This window comes from Bubalus bubalis, chromosome 1 (genome assembly GCF_019923935.1).
Source record: "Bubalus bubalis isolate 160015118507 breed Murrah chromosome 1, NDDB_SH_1, whole genome shotgun sequence".
NCBI classification, from domain to species: domain Eukaryota; kingdom Metazoa; phylum Chordata; class Mammalia; order Artiodactyla; family Bovidae; genus Bubalus; species Bubalus bubalis.
In genome coordinates, this window is record NC_059157.1 from 67,483,807 (window position 1) to 67,499,901 (window position 16,095).

General features: G+C 38.5%; 1 protein-coding gene across 2 annotated transcripts in view; it reads left to right on the forward strand.

The window, feature by feature from the left end:
- The window catches only part of LOC112577670 (RNA-binding protein cabeza), a 199,875-nt gene extending 184,095 nt beyond the window's left edge, over window positions 1–15,780 (forward strand). The window contains exons 4-5 of one of the 2 annotated variants that reach the window (XR_006549984.1): window positions 358–491; window positions 14,411–15,780. The gene's annotated coding sequence lies outside the window, so the exon portion shown is untranslated. Of the gene's footprint in view, window positions 1–357; window positions 3,091–14,410 lie in introns of those variants that run through there. The other variant, XR_006549983.2, reaches the window with a different exon arrangement.
- Window positions 15,781–16,095: the final 315 nt, after the last annotated feature.

The window sequence follows — 16,095 nt, forward strand, 5'->3', positions numbered from 1 at the left end:
TCCTGTGGAGATGTCCGGTGTGCCTTCATGTTAACCTCAAGATCCGCTGAGGAGGGAGGTCACAGGTCACCAAGCAGAGCAGGGACTGGCATCCTAAAACAAGTCATACTGCCTCACTGACACTTTGATCAACATCTAGAAAGGAAAGAAATAAGGGCTGGGTTTTGTCTGCCACCTACCTCTGCCTACAATGGAAAATATCACAATGCAAAGAGAAATGTTGTACTTGTGAAATTAAAAAAAAAAAAAGTTTATGCCTCTATTTTCAGTGATGGGCTAAAGCAAATTACTGATGGCTCAATTCAGGGTGATGATGCTGATGTTTGTTAAAATTTACTCATTTTTCTTTTTTAAAAGTATCTGTACCCGAAGGCAGCAGAAGAAGAACAGAGAGTCAAGCACAACCCAGAGTTCCAGTGCCAAATGAGTCAGTATGTGAATTATCCGCAGTGAAGACTCACCTCAAGACAAGCCCAAAGACCCCCCTGCAGGTAGGAAAGTCGAGTGCTGTGACGTGTGGCCAAGCCCCACACCCCATTTCTGAGCTGCTGCAGCCACAGTCAAGGTCAGTGGGAGGCCAGTGGGCACTAAATACCTTTGCTGCCTCTCCCAACAATCCTAACTCAGCTGACAAACGAAGACCTTGCTCCCAGAGGCAGTGGAAGCCTGATGGATCCTCTACAGCTGCCTATTGTCTCTGGCAATATGACCTCTTTCGGCATGATTGTTTGAATTGATGATAACATTTTTTTTTTAAGTTCTTACTGAACTTTTTACTCTTAAAAAAAAAGAGCAAAAATGAACAAGGGCACACAAGAGGTCTCCCAAAAAGTCCTTGTTCTCTGTCTTCTTTCTCTATACATTTAGAGAAAAAAAAATAAATCTGCATTTATCTGTCTGATATTTTTCCTTTGGTTGGAGGCACCCCGCTGGCAAGCAGAAGTCATCTTTGGTGATTAAGTAGAATATCTACCCAAGTGCCAGGAGCTCCAGAAACCTTAATGGCACTTTGGCAAGCATGGCAGCAGTAATTGTACAGCAGGTACAATGGATGGGGGATGTTGGGAGTGCAAAGAGCTGTAATCTTCTCCCTTCTTTCCTCCAGCAGCTCTGAAAAAAGTGGACTAGGATCTAAATTAGGTGTTCTTTTAGATTACAACTTGTCACACCTAGTGCAAGTGACGCCTTCAGGCTGCCAGATTCCAGCTGGAAATTTGTTGGTGTTTAGAGATGGCAGTTGGCTCATTGATTCATTGAATTGGTCATCCAAATAACATGGATCATGCCCATCAAAAAGATCTGTCAGTCTTTGGACACAGGGATCGTTGGGTGATCCCTGAGATATAAAAGAGTAAGCTTGGGATTATCACTGCTAAATGACTGTTCATTACGGACTTCTAGGCATGGGGCATGCCCTAGATGTTTTCCAACCTTTACCTTTGATAGAGTATCGAAAACTAGATTTGATGTTCCTTGTGAAGGATTAAAGAAACTGGTTCATCATACTCCCAAGAGGAAAATTAGGAGATTCCCCTACAAATTTATAGTAGCCATATAGATGGACCTTCTTCTCATCTCCCTCCCATGGCCTTGAGTTGAGGGAAATGGAGTTGGGCTAAAGTTGTGCTAATTTATGTACCGTGTGCATGCTAAGTCACTTTAGTTGTGTCTGACTCTTTCTGACCCCTGGACTGTAGCCCTCCAGGCTCCTCTGTCCATGGGATTCTCCCAGGCAAGAATACTGGAGCAGGTTGCCATGCCCTTCTCCAAGGGATCTTCCTGACCCAGAGATCGAACCTGTGTCTTTTATACCTCCTGCATTGGCAAGTGGGTTCTTTACCACTAGCACCACCTACAAATGCAAGGCATGATATGGATAAAAGATTAATTGAACATGGGCCATCCTTGACCTAAAGGGAGAAAAACCTTTTCACATGTAATTGCAATATAAGGATAATTCTGGTAACAGTGGTATGAGAAAATGGACAGTCTATGGTAAGTTGTTTATAAGATCCCAGAAAGAAAAGTTATTTCCTGAATATAAAAAGATAGATATAAACATAAGTTAAAGATAATAATATAGAGTTTTTAAAAATGCAGGCACTGCTTTGTAAATGTTAGAAAACAATTGAGACAAGAATTTTAAAAATTGAGCAAGCAAGATGGATTAAGCTAATATAGTAAATAGTAATTCCTTAGACTCTTGAAAATAGTAGTGTTTGAAGTTTGCTTTTTTTTAAATTAAAGATTCCAGGAAACTAGAGGCTTTTGGGTAATGTTTAAGTCATTGGGAATTGATCTGACATTTAATGGCAGAACGTTGACTGTCTAAGGTCAATGGGTCAGGGCACCTCCATTACCTAACCTTAGCTGGTCTCTCTTTCCATGACATATCAGAGTATTGATCTGGGTTATTATGTGAGGTTGGGTGTGGAGTTCTCTATCTTTATTTTAAACTTCTTAAAAAACAGAGTCTAACTAATATATCCTGGCATGATTTGCATTTTTATGTGATCCCACTGAAGGGGTGCTCTGTCTCTTATTTGTCCTTCAACTTTGCCTGTACTCCCTGGACAAAACTTGAGTCTTCTTCTGACACTCTCTACCTAATGTCCATTCAGTGGGGGTCTTTCTTAACATTCTGTAGGCTTTTATTTTATGTTTTGCCTTCAAACGTCACTGATCCTCCAAACTTCAGTGATGCTACAAGAAGTGTAGTCAGTTTTGATGTTCACTGAGCTGTGATACTGACTCGAATAAAATTTGCTATCTATATTGATAAACCTGCCTTTACATTTCAGACCCATTTTCAACAAAAGTGTCCTAGCTTAACTGTGATATATATTCGACCCTTACTTATATACTTTCCGTTTGGACTCTGTTTGAAGATTGCTTTTCTTCAGTCTATCTGTTAGTCATATTTTATTTGAATGTGGAAATGCTGGGCACTGGCTTCATAGGTTCAAACTCATTCTTAGATTTGAACAATGAAGGAATGATATTTTTTATATTGAAGTATAGTTGATTTACAATGTTTTGGTATACAGCAAACTGATTCATTTATGTGTACATATATATATGTGTGTGTGTGTGTGTGTGTGTGGCTGTGTGTATATATATGTATATATATTCTTTTTCACATCCTTTTCCATTATAGGTTACTACAAGATATTGAAAATAGTTCCCTATGATGTACAGTAGGTGCTTGTTGCTTATTTATTTTATATACAGTAGTGCATATCTGTTAATCCCAAACTCCAAATCCATCCCTCCCTCCCACACCCCTATTTGACAACCACAAGTGAGTTCTCTGTGTTTGTGCATCTATTTCTGTTTCATAAATAAATTCATTTGTATCATATTTTAGATTCCACATGTAAATGATATCATGTGGTATTTGTCTTTGTCTGACTTTACTTAGTATGATAATCTCTAGGTCCATCCATATTGCTGAAAATGGTGTTATTTTGTTATTTTTTATAACTGAGTAGTAGTCCAATGAAAGAATAATTTAATTTAATTTCTAACACTAAAATATAGTGTTAGACTAAATATAGACTAAAATATAATGTTAGTATTAGACACTAAAAATATAAATATTTTTATCTTTTCCAAACAGCTTTCAGATATATTTTCTTATTGTACTCTCATAACTCATCTAGGAAATAAGGTATACACTAATTTATGAGATCAAGAAAATACATTCTCATTACAGATGAATAATATATAGGAATACTTTGCTCTGCAAAGGGCCCAGAACAATTGATTCTTGAACCTGCATCTTACCCTGTGCTGTGCTCACACTCTCTGTTGTGTTCAACTCTTTGTGACCCTATGGACTGTAGCCCACCGGGCTCCTCTGTCCATGGGATTTCCCAAGACTACTGAAGTGGTGCCTTTCGCGCTTCAGGGATCTTCCCGACCCAGGGATCGAATCTGCGTTTCTTACATCTCCTGCATTGGCAGGAGCCAATGGGCAAAGGGCCCAGAACAATTGATTCTTGAACCTGCATCTTGCCCTGTGCTGTGCTCACACTCTCTGCTGTGTTCAACTCTTTGTGACCCTATGGACTGTAGCCCACCGGCCTCCTCTGTCCATGGGATTTCCCAAGACTACTGAAGTGGTGCCTTTCCCTCTTCAGGGATCTTCCCAACCCAGGGATCGAACCTGCGTTTCTTACATCTCCTGCACTGGCAGGTGGGTTCTTTATCACTAGTGCCACCTAGAAAGGTGTGGTAGAGATTACAAGTTGTCCACCCCAATCTGCACTCCACTGCTTCTGAAGTAAGATCATGTCATAACTGGGATGAAGCTTTCCAGCCAACGACTGTATTTTCCTGCTTCCTCTGCAGCTGGTTGTGACCCTAACACTAAGCTCTCTCCAGAGAGTGTGAGCAAAAGTGATAGATACCATTCAAGACTTGCCTTGAAAGCTTGCACGCTCACTTCTACAGCTTTTATTTTTCTTTCCCATGGACTGAAATAGTGATGACAGGATGGACCTTAAGAACCACATGTTGAAGATGGAAGGATTAGTCTCATTCTGGGTGGGATTCCTGCATGACTGAGTGGAGCGGGGTCTCCCCACTATCTCCTTTCCTTCTCAGATTGTTAGTTAAAAGATAAATTCACTTGTATTTTATTTCAACCACTACATTTTCAGGGATATTTGTTTAGTAGTTTAAATAATATGGACAGCTACTTGATCTGACTAGGAAAACCTTCAAGAGCATTTAGGTCAGGGCTGATGATGAGACTGAAAATGATCAAGTCCTGACTTTTCACCCTCTCTCCATCATATATTTGATGGGGAGGAAAAAAATTAGGAGCACAGGAGAGAAGGATGAAAGATAGGTAGGTCAAAGGTGAGGGAGGCAGTGTAGGGCAAGAGTTGAACTACCGAGATGTTTTCACTTCCTCAGAAATGAGTGGACTAAAAACGTTTTTTTGAACCAAAGAGGGAGGCAGCTGGGGGAAGTACAGAGCTGGAGATTGGGTTTAGCAGATGTAAGTTTATAGAATGGGTAAACAACAAGGCCTTCTGTATGGGCAACTATATTCGATATCCCATGATAAACCATAATGGAAAAGAATATATATGTGAGTCACTTTGCTGTAGGACACAAATTAATAAAGCATTATAAATCAGCTATAGTTCAATTAAAAAATTTAATTGAACAGAAACACTCCCCCCACCACCACCTTTTTTAAAAAATACATATAGTCTTCATTGAGTATTCTAAACTCATGGGATGTTACCAGCTAATAAATTCTAAATTCCTTGTGTTTGATTCACTCTTTGTTCCAGTGAGTCAAACACCAAGAATTTAGCCCGGGTTCTAAAATAAGCACCACGAGAGCGCTCGCACTGGATTGCTAGTGTTGCAGAAGGTAACCTCCACGTTTGCTTCTTAAGTCTTTTCCAGTCAAATTGCACCTTTTTTCTGTAACATGTGTCACTTAGATTTTATCTTAGTAGGTCATCTCAAAAGTCTCGCGTGCTAGAATCCAGAGAAATAGAGAGATAAGCATCACCAACACTTATTGTTGATACAACTACTTAATATCGTCCAGAGATCGCTCACACAAATGCATTCACATGAGAACAGGGCCAGAGAGAGACTTTAAAGGGCTCTCACAGGTGAAACCATGGGGGGAGAATGTGCCTTAACCCACAGCCGTCACTGCCCTAATAGTATCTGACCCGAACCTGGCAGAGCTTCAGAAAAAGCCATGTGTTCAGGCTAAAACGAGAATGAGAAAAAAGGAGAACGTTGCTCTTTTCTAATGTGGTAAATAGGGCATGAAAGTTTTATAGTTTGCTAGTAGAACCAGTTTTACAAGTTTCCTATTTACCCATAGGGCTTACTTAGCCTTAAGGGAGAAAATGATGTTTTTAGTCAGAAAATGCCTGAAGATTTTTGGTAGAATGTTTGAATTTGGTATACAGAATGAAGAGCTAGATTAAAGTTGTTATGTCTACATTTATTGGGACAAAGTTGAAACTAGAATTATTGCATTAAAATTTTGTGCATGTGTGCCATGCTTCCCATGTCTGTTTTTGGCAAGGGGAAGTGAACAAGAAGGCTTCTTATGTGTCCCCTTAAACTCTATAGAGTTAAGGGGGCCCAAACCCTCTCCATTGAAAATCTGAATATAACTTCACAGCTGGCCTTCCATATTCAGGGCTCTACATCCACAAACTCAACCAGCATGGATCATGTAGCACTGTGGTAGTAGCTTAGTTGCTAAGTCATGTCCTATTTCTTGCGAACCCCATGGACTGTAGCCCACCAGGCTTCTCTGTACCAAGGATTTTCTAGGCAAGAATACCGGAAAGGGTTGCCATTTCCTTCTCCAAGGATCTTCCCAACACAGGAATCAAACCTGGGTCTCCTGCATTGCAGGCAGATTCTTTACCAACTGAGCTACCGTAGCACTGTAGTATGTATTTAGTTTTTAAAAAAGATCCATTCATAAGTGGACCCGTACAGCTCAAACCTGTGTTGTTCAAGGGTCAACTGTATTACTTTGGTAGAATTCTCATATTCATTTAAATTGCTCTCCCAGATTGTTCATTTTAAATATTAAGAAGTGATTATTCATTTAATGGAGCCGGGTCTTTGACTTTTCTCAGTTTGGAGAAGAAATAACTTTAAGAAATTCCCCACCAGGTATCAATATGTGTGCCCCTCTGGGTGAGTGTGTGAGAGAAAGGCAATGAGAGAGAAATGACACAGAGAGAGGAGACAGAAACCATGATGTCTTAAGGTAATAAAATCACCTGCAAAGCTGTTGAACAATAGTATATTTGCACATCAAGTTTCTTTTTCCTTCAAGTTTCAGTATCACTCAGCTGAGTTGACTTCTCAGTATGTCTGCTCTTGCCGACAGTTCTGAGGAGAGAGCAGAGCAAGAGACAGACGAGGAGAAAAGGACTCTATGTATGTTTATATGTAAAGTTCATCTTATTCATTCCTCTGTGTTCATTCAGTTAGTGGGAAGAACTCTCATATCAATTCTTTCCTTTAACAACTTCTCTGTTTTGACGAAGATGAATCAACGTCAGCTTTTTGTGACCCTTAGGGAAATATTCTATATCTAGTGATGAAATTGATTTTATTAAAGCTAGTGTGAAATCTCTGATTCCCCAGAAAGAAAATTATATTTTTCCTCACTGAAGATTGAATCAGAAAAAAATAACCTGAATAAATATTATATTCAATTTTAAAAGATATAAATAGAGAGTATGCAGGGATTATCTTTAAACTTCAAGCTGGGAACTAAATACACTTACACACTGATCTAGAGGAGCCTGGTGAGCTGCAGTCCATGGCATTGCAGAGTCGGACACGACTAAGCAACACCAGTATTTAACATATTCTTAATTGAGAATAGTGATAAAATTTATAAAGACTCACTAATAGAGTGTTATCTGCTCATAAATTTCATTACACTTAAATAACATTTTTTTCTGAATCAGGGACAAAGTGTCTTTCTTCCTTCCTTTGTTTGAGGAGCTAAAATAAGTTTTTGTCCTTAACTTTTATCTTAAAGCTCTGCCTATGCAGCTCATAGCCGGTTTTACAAGATATCTTTACGTCTTCTTCACAAGGACCTCTCTGATATTTAGAGCCAATCCTGGCAGGAGTTTTGAAGTTTTAAAACAATCACAAAGTTTTCTTGTTTCAAATGATTCTCCAGGACTGTGAGAACTCAGGTATGCTGAAAAGGTACTTGAAAAGAAGAAGAAGTTCAAGATGGCTTTGTTCCATTCAAATTAGGGTAGCTGCTTTACTGCTACAAATATTTTCTCCCCCAGTAAAAGCTGTTTCTCTGTGTTTTTCCCCATCGCCCAAACTTAGCATTTTAGATCACACATGCACACAAGAAATGTAGCAGTCCTATCAACAAGTAGTCCATATTTTTGTTAAGTAAACTGGGGAAATTAGAACTGATTTCTTATTACTGAAAAGATGCTGTTGTCAGAATAAATGACTGCTTGAGCAAGAAGGGGAAATTCAGCCGCTTGTCACCCCCCCCCCCCCATCTCTCAGGGCAAGGCTGCATTCAGGCTAAAAATGAAAGGCTGACCAGTTGAAAATGAAGAGTCTTTATATATTCTTTTGGACTCAATTCTTATTTCATTGTCTCCTAGGAAGGAGACTGTGTTTTCCCTCCCAAGCAACGAGCAGCAGAGGGTATCTTTTCTTGGACAAGCTGAAATTTGTCTCCTTGTCAGAGGACACAGACGAGGTCAGAGAAGACGTCTGCCTCCCAGAACCAAAGTGCAGAAATGGTGATTCTGGTTCATGACAAGAATGACGAGTTCTTATCGGCAGAGCAATCTAGCAAGACACCATCTTGCTCACTGGACCACAAATCGCAGCTTTGATTTAAAAATTATATACAGGACTTTTTGAGCCATGCCAAGGACCCCTTTCCCATTTTAATGTCACCAGTCGTTAGTTTGCTTATTACATGTGACATCATTTTTTAACAGCCACAAAACTATGCAAAGAATAGAAAGACCATAATATGGTCCAAGGGGATACCACTGCTCAAAAAGCAAAAATGCTAGTGGATTAAACATGTCCTCTGCATGGGCAGAGGGGCCTGGTGGGCTACAGTCCATGGCGTCGCAAAGAGTCAGACATGACTGAGTGACTAACACACTGCAGGGATTAAAAAGAGTAAACTATTTGAAACCGAAGGAATGTGATTGGTATATTTCTACATGTCTTTTTGCTCAAACTTTTTATTTTGAAAAATTGAAAATGTACAGAAAATAGCAAGTACATGCATATGTCCTTAATGTTGGTGGTGTTGTTTAGTCACTCAGTCATTTCCAACTCTTTTTACAAGCCCATGGACTGTAACCTGCCACGCTCCTCTGTCCACGGGATTCTCCAGGCAAGAATCCCACTGGAGTGGGTTGCCATGCCCTCCTCCAGGGGATCTCCCTGACCCAGGGATTGAACCGCATCTCCTGCAATGTCTCCTGCATTGCCAGGCAGGTTCTTTACCACTGCTGCTGCTGCTAAGTCGCTTCAGTTGTGTCCAACTCTGTGCGACCCCAGAGATGGCAGCCCACCAGGCGCCCCCTTCCCTGGCGGCGTTCCAGGGAAGAACACTGGAGTGGGTTGCCATTTCCTTCTCCAATGCATGAAAGTGAAATGTGAAAGTGAAGTTGCTCAGTCGTGTCTGACTCTTAGCGACCCCATGGACTGCAGCCTACCAGGCTCCTCGGTCCATGGGATTTGCCAGGCAAGAGTACTGGAGTGGGGTGCCATTGCCTTCTCTTTACCACTAAGCCACCAGAAAAGATACAAATAGGGTATCCTCTATCCATAGTGGCTATTTGGCACTTGGAAGCGACTAGTCCATTCTGAGCTGTCCTGTTCTATATGCCTTTCTAAAATTAAATACTTCCTAGAGTTTTCTGAAAAGTGAGTAGAATCTTGGCCCCTAAACCAAGCAGATAAAAATTATATATATATGTATAACATATTACATATACACAAATATACATGGATTTATATTAATAAATATAAAGAACATGTATATGTGTATCTCTAAGTACATATGTTTCTCCATGGATCTAGTCTTCATTTTCAGTAAATCACTGAGAAAAAGGTGATTGTTTAGAAAGGCAGGATGAAAGGGTAGTCATTCAGCTTTTAAAATGTTATTCATATTTCTCCTAATGAGTAGATTGAAGCTTTATGATAGTTTTATTTATTCTCACATGAAGTATATAATAAAGTATAAATAACAGACTATTTCTTTTTTGTAAAATAAAACAAAAACATGTATCAAAAATGGAAAATTTAAACACCAAGACAATGGTGATAATGATTTTACAAGAAAGTTTAGATCTGAAACCTATCTGTTTGAAATCTTTTTTCTTCCTTTTCCTGCTCCAATGCAAGCTAAAACATAAATATAGAATTGTTAAATTCATTTGTAATGAGGTCTAAATCCAATATTCAATATCCAAAGATTCAATACATTGTTAGTAAAAGGGGGCTTCCCAGGTGGCAGTAATGGTAAAGAACTTGCCTGCCAATGCAGGAGATGGAGATATAAGAGACATGGCTTTGACCCCTGGATCGAGAAAATCCCTTGGAGAAAGGCACAGCAACCCACTCCAGTATTCTTTCCTGGAGAAACCCATGGACAGAGGAGCTTGATGGGCTATGTTCCATAGGATCACTAAGAGTTGGATGTGACTTAGCAAGCATGCAGTTACATACCCAAAGGAATGTTGTTTGCTTCTAATTAATCCCTCTCTTTGCAAGATGATTTTTCATGATTTTTTTTTAAGTATACTTTTATTACTATCCACGGAAGTGTTACATCATGCTTCTTGGTAAGTAGATTTGAACCTTGAAACTGACAAACTTGTTCAAAACCAAACAGGATGATAAGATTGATAAAAGTGCCTGTATTAGTCTGCTTAGGCTGCCATAACAAAATGTCATAGATTGGGTGGTTTACACAATAGAAATTTATTTCCCACAGATCTGGAGGCTGGAAGGCTCAAGATCGAGGTGCCGTCAAGGTAGGTTTCATTCTGAGGCCTCTTCTTTAGGTTGTATGGGGCTGCCTCCTGACAGTGTGCTCACTTGGCCTTCTTTTAGTGTGTAAGCTTGGAGAGAAAAAGAGAGAGAGAGATTTCTTCCTCTTCTTATAAAGCTACCAGTCCTATCAGATTAGGGTCCCACCTAATACTTGAGCTTAATTTCCTCCTGAAGAGGATGAGATGGTAGGATGGCATCACCAACTCAATGGACATGAGTTTGAATAAACTCGGAGTTGGTGATAGATAGGGAAGCCTGGTGTGCATGACTGAGCGACTGAACTGAACTGAACTGAAGTCCTCCGGAAGACTATCTCCAAACATAGCCAGTTTGGGGAATATGATTGCAACATGTCAATTTTTGAATGATACCATTTAGTCCATAGCACTATTTGAATTTTTGACCCTCCAAAAGGCACTAGTCATTAAAAAAACAAGGCCAGTTCCATGCATATGTTCGTTTATGGCTTAAACAGCCTAAATGAAAGCGAAAATATGATATACCAGTGTTGTTTGAGAAAATATTCTAACCACTTCTCTTTTAGTTTTAAATCTATAAGGTAAGATATTTCTTTTGGAGGAAACTTGAAAAATGGAGAAAAAATGAAGAGAATTGAAACTATAGTATATTATTAAAACTCTCTGAGAAGCGTTTTTGAGAGTGAAAGAAAGTGGAAGTGAATGTGAAATCATTCAGTTCTGTCTGACTCTATTGTAGCCCACCGGGCTCCTTCTTCTTCCATGGGATTTTCCAGGCAAGAATACTGTAGCCTGCCAGGCTCCTCTGTCCATGAGATTTTCCAGGCAAGAATACTGGAGTGGGTTGCCATTTTCTTCTCCAGGAGATCTTCCCAACTCAGGGATCGAGCTCAGGTCTCCTGCATTGCAGGGAGACTCTTTACCATCTATGCCACCAGGGAATTTTGACAGTACTTTTTCTAAATATATATAAAATATATATGTTTATTTCTAAATATATATAACACATATTTATATATATATATATTTCTCAAGCTTGGAATTATATATCTGAGAAATAGTACATCATGTTTTTTGTACTTAAAATTTTATTGTGAAAATTTTTCAGAAAAATAATTTGGGGAATTACTGTTGTTTTCATTTTTCATTGTTTTACATGAGACCATGGATTTATCCTTGTTTTCATTTACTCATCTTTGTGCATAAATATTTGATGCAGGTCTAATTATTTTCTCAGCATAATTCCCAAAGAGGAAAATTACTAGGTCAGAAGATGTCAATAATTTTTGATACTTGATTCATATTGCTGAATAGCTCTCCAGCAATATTGTATCACATGAAACTCTTACATGATATTTGAGAGGGACAAGTTCATTTGCCAGCACTAGTCATTATACTTAAAAACATCTTTCTCAATTTGTAAAGGAGTTTGAATCTGGTTTCATTTTGCAACTGAGAATTGACTGTGTGTGTGTTTATTAGACTTTTTCTCCATTTGGAATTGTCTATTACCCTTTTTGCCTGTTTTTCTTTTCATGGAGTCCAAGTTTCCTTAGTAATTTGTTTTTCTGTTGATTTATTATTATTCAACTGTTTGTCATATAACACTGCAGTTTGTTTTTGCCAGGTTTGCTTTATATTTGTCTGTATCCGGTCTTAGTCGTGGCATGCCGATCTTTGTTGAGTCATGTAAGATATTTTGTGGCCATGCACAGACACTAACTGTGGTGGGTGGGTTCGGTAGTTGCTGTGTGCAGACTTAGTTGTCCTGCAGAATGTGGGTAGGATCTTAGTTCCTTGACCAGGGATTGAACCTGTGTCGCCTGCATTACAACGTGGATTCTTAACTAGTGGACCACAAGCGAAGTCCCCTGCCAGGTTTTCTTTTGACTCTTGATTTTGTGTATTTATTTTATAGAAATTTTCACAACTGTAGTAAATCTATCGATCTTATCCTGCCTGGAAATGATTCTCAAATTTAATGTGATCTCTTTAACACGATCTCTTAGTGTTTTCACTAAAACGTGGATTTCTGGGCTCTACTATCAGGGAGTATTTTTCAATAATCTTTTGGTATGGCTCTGGCAACCGTTTCAGCAATAACCCAGCTGACTTTAAATGAAGTAATTAATGAATCACCCTGCGAAATATTGCCTTGCAATTTCTCACTTTGCATTAATACTTAGATAAGGCTTCTCATGATAATATCACATATAAATGAAAGTGTGAAAGTGTAGGTCATTCAGTCGTGTCCAACTCTTTGCGACCCATCAGCTGTAGCCCACCACGCTTCTCTGTCCATGTAATTCTCCAGGCAAGAATACTGGAGTGGGTAGCCATTCCCTTCTCCAGGGGATCTCTCCAACCCAGGGATAGAACTCAGCTCTTCTGCATTGCAGGCAGATTCTTAACCATGAGCCACCAGGGAAGCCCAATAGCTATCTATATTTTCTCTTGTTTTCTCACATAGCCATTTTTCTACATCTATCTACTTAGTTCTGCTGGAATTTATTTTACTATATGTTGTATCCCAAAGCATTGAACCATTTTCCTAGCACAATTCATTGAACAGCAACATGTTTCCTCAATAATTTATAATTCCAACTTTATCCTTTACTACAATTTTATAAATATTTGAGCCCTTTGCTGTACATGTTTTTCTGTCCCACTGAATTGTCTATTCTGGATACTGTTTTCATTACTGTATCTTTTTAATGTAACTGTTACTATGAAAAATATCTTGTTCTCAGGATTCTTCTTACTCAGAACTATTTTGGCAATTCTCACCTGTATAATTTTAAAACAGTTTGTCATATTAAAATAATTTTTGAAAGTTTATTGGCGCTGTATTTAATATATAAAATATATATATTTTATATCACATCTATGCAGCATCGTAACTTCTCACCTAAAACTAAGCCCCAAAGGCCACACCTACTAATACTATCATCTTTGGGAATGAAGATTTCAACACATGAATTTTAGGGGATAGAAATATTCAGATTATAGCAACCACAAAGGAAGCTTTGTAACCTGTATGGAACACTGCAACCTCTGTGGAAACCCTTGTCTCTTTCCAGCCTCTTATGGTTTGCTGGCCAACTTTGGTGTTCCCTGGCTTGCAGTTGTATAATTCAATTGTCACATGGCATTCTCCTTAGTAATGTATATGTGTATATATATAATTATTAAAACTTTAGAAAATCAGGATATATTTTTATTAATATAAACTCCTAAGCTATTCCAATCAATATTAAAACATGGATACTGATACAGGTTTATTAGATTTTCTCTGTGTAGTCCTCACGTATATACATATATTTGTATACATGAAAATATAAAATTTTTCTCATGCTTTGTACTATTTCCCAAGATTCCTAATACTCCACAGTTACTAAGGTAGGCAATGTTGTCATAAGATGTCACAAGAGGTCTGAAATGAGACAAGCATTTGCAGTCTATAACCTAATATATCTTTTTCCTTCAGAATTTAGAAAATAATTTTATTTTATTTTTTCTATGATTAACTAAAAAGCTGTTAAAATTCTATTTCCCTTCAAAAATTTCCAGTATAATGAAGACTTCTGAAAAGTTTAAAATTTTCTATGCCAAGCAGGTTCCCTGTATTTAAATATTTATGAGTATATGCAATATATGTCCCCTCTAAAACACAAATAGAATATATTTTATTATTTATTAAGAAAATTTTTGATTAATTAAATAGATATTAGAATTGTACATCACTTTAAGGTTGTTTGATTCAAAAGAGTATTTGGTTTCAGTGATAACTTGCATTATGAAAATACTTCAAAATGTGATCTTATTTCCTTCTCATAATCTCTCCTCAGGAAAGTAAACAGGAACCATTAAAGACGAACCTAGTGCTTCTCAGGGTTACTTCACTGACTCAATCCAACTCTCAAGTGTGCTGGCCTTTTTCCTTTTAAGGACAGAGAAGTCCTCTCTGTGAAGACCATGGTGTCATGCACAGGGAAGCCGCAGCCAGGAAGAGGAAAATCATCCCCTGACCAGGTTCAATATTGCCCCCATCAGGAGCATCTCTGTAATGGAAAGTTGCAATGACTTGTCCGGCTGTTAAAAGAGCAGGAGATATCTGTTTTGTATATAAAAAAAGGACTTATTGTGTATAGCACAGGAACTCTGTTCCATACTCTGGAATGACCTAATGGAAAAAGAATCTAAAAAAGAATGGATATACGTATAGGTATAACTAATTCCCTTTGCTGTACAGCAGATGCTGACACAACAGTGTAAATCAATTCTACTCCCATAAAAAATTTTTCATAGGTTATATTAGCTAATAGTATAATCTCTAAATAAGGAAATGGTTGCTATAAACTAAGAATAAATGAGCTTTATTTTCAGGACATAAATAAAGAAAGAAAGAAAGAACAGGGGTGCAATCAGGCCAGAGAAAGAACTTTGATCTTCATAAACCAAAGTTTATGGGCAACCTTGCCTTTTCATTTGGCTCTTAGTTGGGCAGGCTGTGGGCTTTCTTGTTTAAATTAGGGTAACTCCCCTCTCCTGGGCACTGGTTGGTGGGAGAACTCTTGGACTTAGGAAGGGGAGCTGCTGTACTTGACTCTAAATGACCCTGAGACTTTGGAACCTTCCGGATAGCACAGTTGCTTACTCTCTTTTTATCAATCTGAAAACCCAGTCAAGCGATACATTTCCAATCCCCTGACTGTCTCATGACCAGCTTGTAGGTATTAGGTCAAACCGTCCAGAAGGACTGTCATAAAGTTGTTGATTGGACTCTGTCTCAGGACAAGTTTACGGTGTCCTGGCAACCTTTATGCTCACATCACCAGCTCTGCGAGGTCAAGGGTATTATGTAGAATCGTAATGTTCTTAAAACTGAATCATGAACTGGGCTATGAGTAGTCTGCTTGTCCCTGATCTAACAGAGAGCATGGCAAATGGCCCAGCTATGTATGCACTTCCCCAAAGTTAAGACGGTAGAAATGAGAAAAGGGTTAGTCAAGGAAGCAAAAGCTTCTACAAAAGCCAAGTCAATACCAAAGAAGCTGTCCATCTCTCTACAGTTGTCGTGTGTGCCCAAACATTCAGCTAGGTTTTACTTCTTCTTTTCCAATTTGGATTCCTTTTATTTCTTTTTCTGCTCTGATCAAGACAGTATGGTACTGGCACAAAGACAGAAATATAGATCCATGGAACAAAATAGAAAGCCCAGAGATAAATCCACGCACATATGGACACCTTATCTTTGACAAAGGAGGCAAGAATACACAATGGATTAAAGACAATCTCTTTAACAAGTGGTGCTGAGAAAACTGGTCAACCACTTGTAAAAGAATGAAACTAGAACACTTTCTAACACCATACACAAAAATAAACTCAAAATGGATTAAAGATCTAAACGTAAGACCAGAAACTATAAAACTCCTAGAGGAGAATATAGGCAAAACACTCTCTGACATACATCACAGCAGGATCCTCTATGACCCACCTCCCAGAATATTGGAAATAAAAGCAAAAATAAACA